Raw genomic sequence first — 16,925 nt, 5'->3', positions numbered from 1 at the left:
TTAGAAACTAAACCCCTAAAATCAGAACTAAAGATAAAAGATAAAAACAATACCATTGTAAACCATTTCAAATTCTACATTATTTTTAAAACATCTGCATTGGTTCTCAAGAACTTAAGATGCAACAGTTTCAAAGGGCACTATAGAATGTGTCAAATAAAAGAATGATCTGTGTCTTTTCTTGTGTAGTATGTGTGCTCGGATGCTCACCCATTGGAGCGAGAGTGATAGTGAGCCGAGCCCTGCTTGTACAGACAGGAAATGTTTCACCAATGAATATTTTATAAACATGCCATTAGAAATCAACTAGAGGGATTGCCTACCAGGCATAGATAAAATGATACTTGTATGCAGGCTTTTATAGTGTACTCAGCTGCTATAGTTTTTTTTAACCCTTCAGAGACTCAATGAACGCAATGGTCTCTACAAATAACTCAACTCAAATGGTGTAGTTTTGTTCATAGAAAAAAGTGTGCTTCGTTAATCCTTAAGTGGTCACAAATGAGCTGCACGTGTTCTGGAACCAGAAATTACTGGTACATTTTGCTTCCAAATGTAAAAAATTTCTGGTACATTAAGTTGAATATTTTCAGTATTAATTGTAGGACTGATAAAAGCACATATGAATGGCCATATTCCTTGCAAAGTGTAGAACACTGGATATTGGGGTAATTTTAGGTATGTCTCCCTAGCAGTACTGCCGCCAAGGCCAGGTTTTTAAGCCAGTTATACCTACCTAAAGTGTTACTTATTGAGCTGTGCTGTAGAAGTGAAATAAACACAGGTAAGTGCTAATCTGGTCCACAACTAACTTAGTTTTTAACATATTTTCTCCACCGATACGTTGTAGTTAGGTTTGCTTTTGTCTTGAATTTGTGGCAGCACAGAGTTTAGAGAATTAATGGTATTGCATTTCTAAATTTCCAACATTTGTGAAAAAAGTAGGCAGCGATTGCTGTCATTCATTTCTAATCCAGAATCAATCTGTCCAAGCTAGTCAGAAGACTGCTTTACAAACACTTCAGAGATAAATAAGAGGTGATTTAAGAATGTTATGTGGCATGAATCCAAGCATGTTGTGCTGTATGGGCCTGCAAGTATAGATGATACATCTGGGACTAATAACAATGTCCCCAAAATGGCCAGATGGTAAGTACAAATTCAAAGGAAAATATAAAATTGCAAGGAACATATGGGCCATCTGCAATGCTATGAATAGCCTTGGTAAAATAAAATAAAGATGTATTGATATTCAACGTAAAGTCCATGTAGCCATCAAAACAAATAAGAGAATGTCATTTACGCTCAATAAGGACCTTTACTGGACCAAATGCATGAACTTCTGGTACTTTATAGCTTATCTGCTGATTATATATAGCACCAATCACAATACGAGTCATGCCTAACATCAGCTACTCAGTGATGCTATAAATCCAGTACTACAACAGAAATACTAGGTCAAACTTAGCACTAGAATTTTGCAGTTTTTCAATCATTTGACTGATTGGCGTCATTTCAGCTCATCTGTCCGAAACATTTTGGGCATGAGCACTTCCCAAAGCTACTCTTCTGAGAAGACGAGTATTAGCTGAAAGGGGCAGGAGGAAAATATCTCTGAGATACCAATTGCTTCTTCGGTAATCTGCTGGAGCACCTTCAAGTTAATCGTAGCCAAACTCTATTCTTTTGGTAGGCCTCGTATTACACATTTGTATTATTTGAGCCTGTGACTAGCTTAGCGCACCGACATTTTTTCTAAACTCTATTCTTTGGCTACTTCAGGGCTATTTTACATTACAAGATGAATGTTTGTGTCTTTATTATGTCATTCTTTCCATCTTTCTCATTTAATGAACCAGATTATATTTTTTTCTCAAGACTGTAACAGGACATGGTCCTGTTAATATGGGATTATTTTTGTTGTATCCCTGCTATTATATTTTGTGTGTTTTGCTTGGTGATATGTTTTAGTGTATAAATTACTGTGTTTTTTTGACCCCTTAATGACAAAGCCCATACATGTACGGGCTCAAAATGCATTGTTTTCAATGGGTTTAGGGACCACCCATTGTCCTAAAGGGGTTAAAAATTGGTTATAGTTATAATGTTGCACCCATGTTTTAAGAATATTATTGAGACTAACATTTTAACCTTTGTATCCATGTATATGCATATTCAGATGTTTGTTACTTTAGTCACTTTACCTCTGTTGTGTACAGGATTGTGCCAAGTGAGTACACAGGGTGAACAGCGTCATATGATGTCATATCCCGGCGCTCAGCAGTGAAGCTGCAAGCATCACGATGGAGCAATCTGGGTGCCAGGGCTGGCCTTTGGGATATGCAACCTGTAATCTATGCTTGCTGTATGGGTCAATGAATACTTATGTGCATTTTTTCACTTGAAACTTTATCCTCAAAGGAGCACCTTTACTCTTCTTACCCATCTTGTAGTCCCTTTCGGTACCAGGTAGGTGGCAACAATGACCTGGGATGTCCCGCTAGCCCCAGAATTATATAAAAAACTTGAAAATAGAGCTTGGGCAAACTTTTAATAATCATTGAAATAGTGGACGATCAATAAGTCCTATTTACCACAGTACTCAATAGAATGGGCCTACTGATTTGATCATGCCATTGGTTTCCATGGTTATTATAATACATCTTCTCATTCCTACCATGTTAAAGTCTTAAAGCTTAAGAACGTCAAGCCCTTGCCATTCCCACAGAATATCTTATGTTACATAGCATACACTGTCCAGGTTTTTTTATATACAGTTTTAAAACAAGTCTCCTCCACTGAAATTATTATTATTAGTAGTAGTAATATTCAAAGTTGATACTCTTTAGTAGGCCTACATAAAAAAGGTGTAAAGTTACATAAGCCTTCAGGAATAAAGAGATGTCTTCTTCAGATATAAATAAATTATTTTCAGTAGGGTCATGTCGGGTTAACTACACGTTTCCAATGAAACTTCATTTCATTTTGGTGTAACTGGCAGTAATATAACTTGTAACAATATTGATAATAATTATTATTTATATTTACAGGTCCTCCATGTTTGCTTGCCCAGAAAGTGGAAGGTTATTGTTCCCAGTAAAGAAAATGTAATGCGTCTCCAGGAGTAACCCTGCTTCTCGACTCTGTGGGCCTCTTTCTAAAGGCAGCCAAGCGCCGTTTGACCGTGCCCACTTTCCCTGTCTCATGAATGGATAGCCAAACACAGATAGCCCACCCCAATAGAGGTGGAATACATATTTATTACCCCAGAAGAGGGTAGTATCTGGGTAGCCTTCCCTGGGAAGTCTCCAGATATGGTGATGTATGGAATAGTCATAAAGCTGTCCTTAACATAGACCAAGGCCATTGACTTTGTGATCACACAGCAGGTATAAAAAGGCCAGGATGTTACCTGGTGTCAAATTAAATGATTCTGTGAACAAGGCTTTGTATTGTAAAAGAAAGTACACTCACCCACACTAATGTTATGTGTCTATTATACATATATTATGTGTCTATTTACCAGACAATGAAAATATTTTATTTACAAAAATGACATTTTAATTTCAAATCGACATCACTAGAAATGCATGAAAAGTGAATGTTAACATATAAATATATAATATAATATAATATGTAAGGATTGTATTTTGTGTAAAAAATCATGTTTTTATGGTACATCCCTTTTAACCAAATTGTACAAATAAAAGGCTTGCTTTTAGGTTAGGACATTTTTGGCTTTCTCTCAAACTCCTATTACTCCCAGCTAGCTAACAAATTGCTGTATACGGTGAGAATTATACCACAAAAGACAATGGGATATTGTTTCTACCTCCAATGCAGTTTAACACTTACGTAAAAAATAAAGAAAAATAATTTTGCCAGCTACTACATGTGAGTGTAAAGCATCATGGTGTCAGTAAAATATAACTCATATTTTTATATGCATTCCATAATATTAAAGAAATCTCTCTGGGATTTAAACCGATGATACCCACACAATAATTTAGCCTAATTGTGCCGTCAGCTTGTTAAACATCCCCATCCCTGATGACTTACTCTGCTCACAGAGAATGTTGTTAAACCTCCCTCACTGACATCTAATGTTTCAGGTTTTAAAAAATATTGTATAAAGACTGAGATTTATTTCCTGCGATGTTTCATTAATGATTGTGGCAGGCAGCTGGCCTAAGGTTTGACACCCAATAAAATCCATGTCAGGAATATTAAAGATAGTGCAAAAGATAACTATGAATTTACATTCAAACAGGGCTTTGACAAAGCCATTGCAACAGGCACCTAATCAGGTCTTGAGACCTAGACTGCCCTCTCTTTAAACCTGTGATCTTGAAAAGAAGCTTTAAATTGGAAATTATTACACATTAAAACCTCAACATGGCTCAGATCGAAGCGGATCGATATCTTGCCGAGTAAAATAAATCAGGCCTTCTGCTCTGCGGTTACTGTTTGCTGAACATATTTAAATTTTCTTGTAACAAATTAATTCCAACATTTTCTCTTGATTGAATTAAGGCAAGTGTTGGAACTGTCACAAGTATTCCGCTGCTTCAGGGAGACAAATTGCTCGTCTGGACACGAGTAACAAGCCAAAGTGTTGAGTCCCTGATAATCTTTCCACTAATTCTCCATTACAGCAAAATGAAGCCATAAATCACGATGACAGGTGATCGATGTAAACATTGTTTCCGCCATGATTGCCAGGGCTCCCTGTGGAGATACTGTCCGCTTACAATTCACTGAAATTACTCCCTGCACGGCTTCCCAGGAAACTAACTGAGCCTTGGAACCAAAGTCACTCTTGTCTAAAAAGTAACCATATCATTTCAGAACCAGGCCTGGTTATAATGCAGCAAATATTAATCAAATACCTGATCCGGCTCCGGCCCAGAGAATCTTTTACGGTTTCCCTAGTAATCATCCTTGTGCAAAAATTAAATTCATAATAACACAAAAGGACATTTCAAACTGCTGCCTTTTATAAATAAGATGTTCGTGTCAATGAAACAGAGTTATTCTCAAGTACCGTAATTTGATTTTAAGTAGCTAGTGCCATCTTAGATGAAATTACTTGACCTTTATCGAGTTCCACTAATGTGTTCTAAAAAAAAAAAGAAATTAAACCATCTTCTGGCTTGCCCTATGGTAGATTCCTGTGTGTGTATTTAATTCCAGAAGAGATATGTTAAATAAGCCTGCAGAGAACTAATTCACATACAGATCTTGTATTGCTGGCAATCTGTCTACATAATGCTCCATTTCAGTTTGCTAAGTGAAACAATTTGACATTTCCAGGTGGTGCTAAATACAAGAAATCACGAACCAAGGAGATGACAGGGCCCAGACAACATTTGAAAAATGACAACTAATATCTTTGGCGTCAACTTTAAGTGCATGAATTGTAAAGTTTTTATAAGTGACACTTTGTGTGAGATACAGAAATAAGGGTTAAATGAGTCCAAGGAAGCCTGGGATGTGCATAAATCTATGCTAAGGAATTATTGAGTAAAAAGTGATTCTAAAAAAGACAAGATGGACCAAGTGGTTCTTTTCTATTGTCTGTTAATCAATTTACTTACATGCTAATAAACACAGGTAATATACTGGGATACACTGTATCAATACACTGTAGGATATCCAATTTATACACATAATAAGGAGCTCTGAAACAGATGTAATCACAGCAGTACCTTAACAGTTCATGGAGGACACTGTGATAAGACGACCTGTTTAATTATATAAGTATATAAATTATATAAAATGTATCTTGCAGTTCTATTTCAATTATCTCTACAGTATATATTAAGTAAGTGTCACAGGATAAGGGGGGATCTGGTTGCCCTTTTCTTTGCACTAAAATATTTGATGGTAAGCATGGTGTTCATTTCAGTGCCATGTTTATTCCAGAGCAGCAAGGTGTTTTACAGTTATGAAATTCACGCAGTGCATTCTTCTATATGTAGCGGGATTAATTATAATACCTCTCACTCATTGTCTGATCCTACTCACTTGTTTAGAGCCTTGACCCATCTGGCAAAAGTCCTCCTTAGTCAGGGAATGGCGCAAGTGTAAGGTTTAAGTTTGATGTTTAAGTAACACAAAATCCACTTAGACATGGAAACGATGAAGGTTGCTTTTACGTTATAATCGCACCAGTAAGAACGTTCAACTGTATCTGTTAACCAATATGGAAACAGAAAAAAAGCGAAGAAAAAATATCTAGTTTATATTTTTTTAATAGGACACAGGAGATGAACACTATAAATTGTTCTACTGATATATTTTTTCTTTCTTATTCTCTAGTGTTATGATAGCAAAGACAAGAAAAGTTGAATTGAACCTACCTTTAACAGCTGGAGCTTTATAGTGCTGTTTTTTTACAAGGTCACATCAGGTCAACAACCCTTTAGGACAAGCTTTGCAGATGGAGGAAATCCTTGTTCTTCCCTAGAAAGCTAGAGGTTTATGGGTCCACCTGAGCATGTTGATGCACTTGGGGCATGAATATGTTGGGAGCCTAAGCCTATGAAAGGTTGTGTGACACCAAAAATCTTCTACCTTTAGTTTTAGACATTTAGACGTTTACCCTGGTAACATTAAATGTTAAAAAAATAGATGACAGTATGGAAGTATTAAATAATAATGAAACTGAACAAGACAATGATCCATTTGGTTTTAATAAAGAGAAAATAGAGAGCAACTATTTGTCATATTTGTTAAATGTGTATTCTGTCTTAGGATGTATATCTATAAAGGCCATTTAAGATTAACATTTATAACATATTGTAACTATCAGCTCACATTGTTGACAAAGTTGTATAATGATCACTTGATCAATTTTCGCTCAATTTTCAACCCAAGAAAAATGGCTATGCAAATAATACAAGTTTAAAAAATCCAGATGACATCCAAAAACATGGGTAAGGGTAGTATATTTTGCAAGATACAAACGAGTATACTCAAGTTCAGCTCTAACTTGCATGTCCCTCTTCTGTAACTTGTAAAATTAGGAAAAGTGTTAGTTTTTTTGTGTTTATTAGCATGCTAGTGCATGTGGCTAGAATTGAGTCTAGTCAGTCAAGTGATCCATTAACTCCAATTACTACTCGACTTCTTAGTGACCCAAAATGGTTAATAATGTCTAGCACCCATTCTATGCTGCTGAGTGACCTGTAGACTTCATAACTGGATAACCTTGATACAGTAAAATGGCAAATCTGTTCCACAAGGCTCCAACCGTATTAAGGCAAGTATGCACTATATACATAGAAGGTTACGGCTCTACCAATGAATTTTAAAACTCAACATAGTAATGTTCGGAACATTAAAGTTTTATAATGCTTATGTCACAAACTCTCAAATATGAATAACAAAATAAAATAAAGCATAACAGAACAAATATTGAAACAACCCCTTGAAGTAAGCTCTTCGATTGATAACATGGCTTCTGAGGGACTTGCATCAAACACAGTATAGTTTGGGTGTTGAAGTAAAGAACCACAAATATCAATCAAAACAATGACCCAAATAAAACATCAGATCACACGCAACATGATCGTATAACAAAAAGGCAAGTTCTGATGGGGCAATTAGTGAGAATGAAAGACAGTACATTTGTTTCAAAACAGAAAGGAAAGGTCACAGAAGAATTTCAGTTAAGAACACCAAAAATGTACGATTCATATGATAACAAAACAATGAAGGATAAGATTGTGCTTAACTAAATCTGTTAAAAAGCCCATGAACTAAAATAATGGTCAAATCCCTTTGAACTGTTTTATATAAAAGTCTCTCTATGCATCTTATACGAAGTCCACACAAGGCAGGATTGGGCCTGACCCTGTATCCCTTGGCTGAGCAAACCTCTGGATCCGTTTTCTCCTAACACAAATGTTCCCATACTGACCCTTGAATGAAATAACCAACCAGTGTAAATCTTTTCTGCTTATAGGAGGAATGTCCTTTTCTATTCCCCAAAGTAGGCAGAAAATAACTCTGATGTGGAAAACTGGCTGGTAATAAATTTTACTGCAGCAACCGAGTATCAGTGTTCTCTCTCTCTTCTAGAGTTGACAGACATGATTATATCCTGACAAGCCTTACATGACCATAGAGAAAAGTGATGACCACCATACCAATCATATACCTAAGTCACTCCTAACAATCATACTTGTAAGCAGTCAGGATATGAGATGAACCCAGAAAAAGTTGTTGTCCTGATCCAAACAGAGCTCTCTAAGAGATCCAAAAGTAAATTGTTTTATACAGAATGGAAAACACTTAAACTTTTATATATAGAGCGATCAAAGATGCATTGTTACATTGTACACAGGGAAGAAACTGTCCTTTAAAAAATTGTAATACAATATGCAATATTGACTGCATTTTAGCATGTACATATCACACATGTCATTGTGTCCTTGCCTTGATCTCTTCTGTCCACAGAAACTTGCATTAGAATAACTATTAATATGGCCAGTTTTTAGGTGAAAAGTAATAAAAAGTCAGTCATTATCTCGAACATATTTTTGTTTAGCTTTAAAATTATATTTCATTTAAGTAATTCTTCTTTGGAAAGCACAAGCTACTTTTTATGTAGCTGCCTAGTCCAATATTTCTACCTCCATCTGGTAATTTCTTTTATCTCCCAGGGGCTCACTCTGGTGACAATGTCTGAGGAAAAAGCCGGTACTTGACCTTCCATGGCCAGATAAATTCACTTGACTAATTTTTAAATAGCCACTGTAAAAGAAAACTAAGAGGCAATAACATGAGCCAAACAGGAAATATTCAGTTATTGAAGGTAAAGAGTTAACCAAAACCTCTATCACCCATATGAAAAAGTAATTGACCCCTAAACCTAATAAGTGGTTGTGCCACCCTTGGCGGCAACAACTGCAATCAAACGTTTGCGATAACTGCCAATGAGTCTTTTACAACACTGTGGAGGAACTTGGGCCCTCTCTTCTGGCAAAATTATTCAGAATAATTAATCCACATTGGTGGGTTTTCAAGCATGAACTGTCTTTTTTAAAGTCACTCTAAAACCTTCATTTTGTTTTGTTTGAGCCATTCAGAGGTGGACTTGCTTGTGTGCTTCGGATCATTATCCTACTGCATAATCCAACTGCACTTGAGCTTTAGGTCACAAACTGAGGGATGGACATTCTCATGGAAGATTTTCTTGTAGAGAGTAGAAGTCATGTTTCTATCAATTGTGGCAAGTCCCCCAGGTCTTGCCACAAGTCCCCCAGTCCCAAAGCAGCCCCAGACCATGACATTCTTACCACTGTGTTTCACTATTGGTATGATGTTCTTACTGTGAAATGCTATGTTAGCTTTAAATCAGATGTAGCAGGACCCATGTCTTCAGTCCACATAATAGTATCCCAAAAGTCTTGGAGTCATCATGATAGTTTTTTTTTTTGGAGAATGTGAGACAAGCCTTTGTGTTCTTTTTGGTCAGCAGTGTTTTTCGTCTTGCGACTCTCCCATGGATGCCATTTTTGTTTGTGAACACTTACCTTAACTGAGAGTGAGGCCTACAGTTCTTTACATGTTAGTCTGGGCTCTTTTGTGGGATCCCGGATGAGTTGTCAATGCGATCTTAGAGGAATTTTGGTAGGCCGGGCCCTGGAAAGGATTACCACCGTTACAAGTTTTATCCATTTCTAGGTAATGGCTCTTATTGTGGTTCATTGTAGTTCTAGAGCCTAAGAATTGGCTTTGTAATGATTTACAGACTGATAGATGTTAATTACTTCACTTCTCGTCTGTTTTTTCATTTATTTAGATTGTGGCATTGTGTGCTGCTTTTTGAGACTGTTTAGCCTACTTGCAACACATTGCAAGACAAGTTCTATCTAATTGATGTTTAGATTCAAGAGGGCTGTCAGTAATCATGCCTAGTTGTGTCTAGTGATTTTTTGTTTATTTGTTTTTATTAATAAAACATGTAAGTGGTGAAAATGCCAAGTAAATACAACTACTGCAAGTACACAACAATTGTGTCTAGTGAAATTAAACCCAATTATCTATTACATTTGGTTAATTGGTTGATTTGGTAACTAAGGGGGCAATTATTTTTCACATGAGGCCAGGTAGGATTAGATAGCTTTTTCCTTCTTAACTTGAAATCATTCAAAAACTAGATTTGTGTTAATCTTTGTCTTATATTAAAATTAGTTTGGACTGTGGAGCATTTAAAGATCTCACCATCGAAGGGAAAGTATTGGTGCTGTGAAATAAGGTACTTCCTTTGCCCTGTCTAGCGTAGGACTAGTCCCACTCCTATACTGCTCACCTCATCAACCAGTTCATGTATCCCACCTCATCCCTTGCCCAAGGCCCCAGAGACCTGTCCAATCTGAGTGATTTTGGTGAGTATACCCAAGTGCCTACTTGGTGGAGCTGGTAAGTACACCAAAAGCACTGATGGGCTATTCATTGCACTTTATATTTGTAACTCATGCCCAAATGTATGCCAGCATGTGATGAATTAACTTTTTAGAATGCCAGCCACATGCAGGGGCCATTTGCCACTTTTTTATTTTTCCTCCCCACATTTTACATTTATGACACATAGATTTAAACACGCAATTTACACAGAAGAGGCCAGCCCCTGAAGACTCCCCTTCTTCTCCCATTGAAGACTTCAGTGGTTCCCTCTCTGGCAAGGGGGCAAGCAGGTCCAGCCCTCAAGCTTGTCTTGGCCATGAGAGGGGTTTGGATATCCTTATGGATAGGAAGAGGGGAAGAATAGGGTCCACTGTAGCCTTATGAAAGCACGTGGTCAACTTCACTCTCTTCACCTACGACGGCAAAGCATGACACCTCAATTTCAATCATAAAAATAGTTTTAACAGGTTCTAATCCACCAGCCTAGAAACTTCACTATTTCTACCCTCTGTTTAAACAATTCAGACAGCAAAAAGTCAGTATAATGCTTTGTTAGAGTTATGTCATTAGAGTCAGCAAGCTAGGTGCCAAGCCAGATGATCTGAAATAGATACCAACCAATATGCTATAAATACATTTATCAACGTCCTCCTTGGTCTCTAGTAGAGCCAATCACTAGATCAAATCACTAAGAAAAATGTAAACTCAATTCATTAACAATGACGCTGAGCAGTTTGGTAACTTTGTTTTATTACAGGAAATTAAAATGGTAAAAAGGCATTCTGCTTAGTGTGTCTGGAGGCAAAGCATGTATGTAATATTGTTTCTGCCAAATGGCAGCTTTCCCCATGGAAACATCCGCATATTTAGCATAATAGGAGAACAATTAATTAACAACATTTTTGTCACTGCTGATAACAAAAACAATCAAAAAAAGTATTAGTTATGGTTCAAAATCTTGCTTCACAAAAAAAAACGAAATAAGTCTAATAAAAATAGTTTTAAGCGTTTCGGATCTAGAGATTTAGCTTGTTTAGAATGTTTCTGATTTCAGGAAACCTTCTTAGCCAGTTAATCTGTGTTCTTTTCAGGATGCTTGTAAGGACCTATTTCTTAACATCTGCTTTATGGTAAACACAACATTAAACAATTGCGGCAACAACAATGGGAAATACAAATTGAAGGATTCACTCCTTAATTCTCTGATTAATTGCTTTTTATTCAAGTGTTAATTGCAGCTTTACCAAGTCTCTGTAAATCCAACACTGAGCTATTCTGTGATACTCTTCTGTGCCGTCTAATGCAAACGGCTCGTCAAGAAATATATGATCTTGGATAAACACACCAGTATACCACATATTATATTTTTCTTTCTTTTTTTTTCATTTGTGTCAGAAATGTGGAAGCATAAAGGCCAATTTACTTTGTGCTTCTGTGGCTGCCAAGTATTTTAATTCAGACAGCTGTGACTGAAGAGTTAATATTTTACTTGTCAAAATCCAAAAGAAGGCCAGTGAATCACTCTAATTCTCATTAAGAGGCTTTCCCCCAGTAGCGCTCTAATTCAAAATAATGAAAGTTGAGACTGAGTGCAATTCTAATACCAGTTGATACCTATCTTTTAATATTTTTCGAGTGATGGATTAGGGATCGGGGAAATTCATCTCAGATCATAGAACCTAATTTAATAAGGGATCATTCCAAGAGTATTGCATTTTATAATAATGTCATTTAATGTGTCGTCTTCCATTTTCACTGTCCCACATGTATGCTTACATGATGGTACCAACGGGAGTAAACATTTAAAGGAACAAGGATTATTGTTATTATTTTTTTTCCTCACTATGAACAACTTGACACTATTGTAATGTCCAGTGATGATCATCTATACAACTAATGCAATATAGTATAGAGTCACAGCATTGCTGTTGTAAATGGTGTGTATATTCCTAAAGCCACTCTGACTACTGGAACCATATTATGCCACATGTAAAAAACACATTATGGGGCCCCTGATGTAGAAAAGTTGTGGCCTCTTGGTCCAACCCAGAAGGATTTCCCCTTTACATTGGGTTTGTTTTCCAATTGAAAACAGAAAATTGTGAACATAATTCTGTTGAGGGTTCATAACATCGAAGGGTATAATATAGCGTGAATTAATGAGTACCCAGAAACATAGAATATGACATCAGGTAAGTCTGCCTATTTTTCTTGGTGTAGAGACATTAATGAGGTCTTGGTCTTGTCTTAGATTCAGGATAGCTTGATGGCCATCTTATGAATGCTCAAATCCTTAGCCTCTAAGACTCCTGCTGGAAGGCTCTTCTATTTATCCACCATCCTCTCAGTAAATACTTTGTGTTTAAATGTTCTTTATTTGTCCCTGTCATTTATACAAAATAATTATTTGTTCCGATCATTTCATATAAAGATCACTATATTAGTAAAAATATACCTTTACTCTCCATTTCTGTGCAGTAAATAAGCAGAGCACTGTTTTTTGTCTCTAACATTTTATTTTGTTCAGAGGGGGAGTATCCCCATTATAGGCCCGGAGCTACGGTGGTGTCTACCTTGCCAAACTGAGTTTTCCTTTACCGACACAGAGACCATAGTACAGAATGCCCATTAATTCCTCCCTTTAATATAATTGGATTTGTCTGTTTTCCCTTTATTTTTGCCAGTTCTTCACAGGTTTATAAAGCATGTAAAATGTATCCTGGCAGTAGGACCTAAACTTCCTAACCAAAAACCTAAATTCGTCACTCTAACACATACTTGTTATGCTTTCTTTTCTGCTTTCATGCATGTTACAGTAAAGGGCTAAAAGAAATGATACGTTTTCTTATCTATTCTTCATGGTCACATGTTATTGGGTTAGAATCAAATTCTGACAAAGATATCAACCAAAAAAAATCTATAATGTCCTCGCTGGAAAATAAGCATACAGGGCACAAAATCCTTTTTGTGAATGTGTTGTCCACAAAAGTTAGACGTTTTCTGAAGAATTCGCTTCAAGAAAAACTAAATATACCCCTATATATTTTTTTATTTTTTATTTTTTTACATTTTTTTATGTCACTTCTAAGGGACTAAACATAAAAAAGAATCACTTCTGAAATGACAAATTGTTAACTTGCTAACAAGAAATATTACACACATTAATTTCAGATGGGTCACAAAGCGTTGAAGACATTCATCTCATAGTGGCCAAAATGCATTTCCCTCTAGCTTTCAATGCATGTTTTTTTAAGCGTAAAAAACTAAGCATAGGAAAGAGAGCAAAATGTGAATTCCTGCAGAGAAGGCTGAGTATTACAAATAATGTGGCTTATTCATCTTTATTTGGCAGGTTTAAAATTAAGAATGTGGTGCTCTGAAACCACAGATTAGAAGGATGGTTAAACTACTTAGATGTTCAGGTGACATACAAACCATGAAGCCAAAGGTCAAGGGCTTTAAAAGAGTCAGCTAAACCACAAAGTGCCCTAACAACAAATATAATAGACTTTATTGGGAATACTTCATCGCTTATAAAATGTCAGCTTTCTTTTACCATCTGGCTGTGTTTCTTAAATGCCTCAGAGACATATACGGCGATTTCCAAAGATGTATAGGATTTATATTTTATCCATTTAAGTTCCAAAAAATAAATTCATTGGAAAATGATTTTCAATAAAAATGGATAAAAATAATAAATATCATAGGAATATTGGGCACTGTGGAATTCTATGCTATGCTCCACATGTAATCTTCCCATTTAGGTGTTATGTAGAGTTGGGAGCTTATTGGAAGCTTAGTATAATATTGCTAGCCGTATTTCATATATAGAAATGGAAAAGTCTATTGGTATCAGAGGGCTACCAACAAGTGTGGTGAGTGTGTGTTAATTAGTCTTGCAGTCTCTCTGTTAATGACCTAGAAGTAATTCAATTAATATCAATTGGAATGTTTAAGGTTAACGAAGATGAATCCCTTTTCCCTAAAATTTTCCCATTATATTGTTCTTTAACCTTAAGTCATACTCACTAAATAAAAGGTTTGACACCCCTGCTACAATTACAGGCTAAAGGGACGAGCCCTTTAGGGGTAAAAGTTTTGAATATTCCAGCAAATGTTAAATTACAAAAATGGATTGACTGTTTAAAAATTATAAAAACAATGTATATCTTTCCGTCTACCAATCGCATCTATACCCATGTATATCTGCATAGCACCAAAACACAATATCACTTCCAACCTATCTATAATCTACCCACACAAACACACGGAAGATTACATAGAAAAATCATTCCAGGTCAAAGTTTGAAAGGTGATCCCACAGGATAGCAGTCAATGGAATTGCCCTACTGATTGGACCACTTCATCGGCTGCTATGGTAATAAGACTATTTTTCAAACATTATACCGGAATCACATTTTATATCTCAGTGGTTTCATTACCCCACGTCTGATTGAATATTGTTTGCACTTAAGTGTATAACGACTTTGGTCACATATATGTTACAGGGTGAACCACTCAAGCCTTGTTCTAGAGGTTGTACCTAATAAGAACCTCTGGATGGTCGTAAAGCCTTATAACCCAAACTCACCCATCGATCATCTTATGTATTTATTTTTAAAGTAGAAATAATTCTCAACGAGTCCCATTAGAGCTTTAAACAAAGACACAATAACAGGCTTCTATATCGTGTCGCTAAAAGGCATCTGCTATAGACAGAGTCCAACAAACCAGATATGTGCTTGCTATAATAAAGTCCACTGAGAAGCATGATGTAAGGATAAGGATAATAATAGTTATTACTAGATTTTTAGACTCACTCATTAGGAGAAGGTGTGTATAATCAGAGTAGAAACGGTAGCATAAAAAACCCTAACACTATAACATTTTAATTTCAGTATATTCATTCTGAGAATCTCCATAGCTTTCATAATGGTGGGCAAAACCAGTTTCTTAAATGCCAAAAATTGGGACTTTTGTTTTTATTGGAAGATCTGCATTTGTCTGTACCTTGGAATATTTCTCGTTTTGTTCCATAAATCAGAAACAGAGTTCAGCTTCATGCTATTCATAGGCTTTTGCATTCATGGGTATTAAAGCAAGGATTGTAAAAATTCAAAGAGCATCCAGGAAATTTCCTTAAAAGCTGGAGAACGTTGGATGTATTTTTTTTTAATAAAACAGCACAGGTCTTGTTAAGGATAAGTATTCAGGGCAATACTAACCTCGCAAAATTATTTTTTAATTATTTTCAGATGTCCCAAGGGGGGTATTTTAGACTTTGGAAAGGACTAACTTAGGATATGGTCCAAGCAAACACAATTAATCAATCATTAAAATAATGAATAATAGTTGTGTTACGTTTAAACCTGCCGGTATAAACATATTTAAGCCTGGGTAAAATGTGTGTAGTAGAATAAAGATTTCTTTGTGATAGAGATTAACAGTCACTGATTCCCTACGCAAATAGTATATTTCTAAAGTACTTAATGCCATAATACATTGACATCAGCACTTATGTTAAATACTGACACATTAACTTGAGCCTCTATTTGTCTGCTGCAGAACCTAAGCATAATTCAAACATTCAAACAGCTTTGAATGAACGGCTTAGAGGCAACAAAATAAGGGGAAAATATAAGTGGACCCATCATGGGTTTACATACCCAGCAAGAAGAAGGGCATTTTTGATGCATCCAGAAGAATTTCCAGGTATGGTGATGCCTAACATGATTTTGCTATTAATTCAGACTGTTGGCATTGTAAACATGTGTGAGTAGGCTACATGGATAGTATAATTGGCATCCCGTGTAATAAAAAAGGAAAGAGTAAGGTGACAGATCTGCTAAGATTTATTTCCAAATTCTGGAACTATATAGCATTTCCTGCACCTGCGGGTAGCGGTGAGCTCTGGCTTTTCCTAAAACCTAGATTTTACACTTCTTGGTATGATGGTTATAGATTAAAATAAGCAATATATGCTGTATGGATTAAAAGGTCATGCATATACCATGGTTAAACGTAAATTAATTGTATTTATTTCTTGAGGATCTGCCTAATTATTAAGGGTGAAACTGATTGGTTGAGGCAGTCTTTGTAATGGTAGGTGATCATTTCAGGAAGAAAATTGATTAGAACTATTATGTTCACACAAATTCCCGCTTTCATTAAACACCGCCAAATGATTTACAAACACAGAGCACATTGTGATTGACAGTTGTAAATGTATATTAGTAGTCACAGCATACCTGGGGACTTCCCCGTGAAGCGAGTGTTGGTGAGTGGGGAGTGGGCACAGCTAAATGATGCCTCCCTCTGCCCATAGAAAGAAGACTCGGAGACTCTGGAAGTACAACTACTGCAAGTACACAACATCTGAACTGTGTCAAGTGAAATCAAGCCCAATTATCAATTAAATGTGGTTAATTGGTTGATTTAGTAACAAAGGGGGCCATTATTTTTTCACATGGGGCCAGGTAGGGTTAGATAGCTTTTTTTCCTTCTATACA

The sequence above is a fragment of the Spea bombifrons genome, chromosome 3 (assembly GCF_027358695.1).
Source record: "Spea bombifrons isolate aSpeBom1 chromosome 3, aSpeBom1.2.pri, whole genome shotgun sequence".
NCBI classification, from domain to species: domain Eukaryota; kingdom Metazoa; phylum Chordata; class Amphibia; order Anura; family Pelobatidae; genus Spea; species Spea bombifrons.
Note: the sequence above shows the minus strand (reverse complement) of the source record.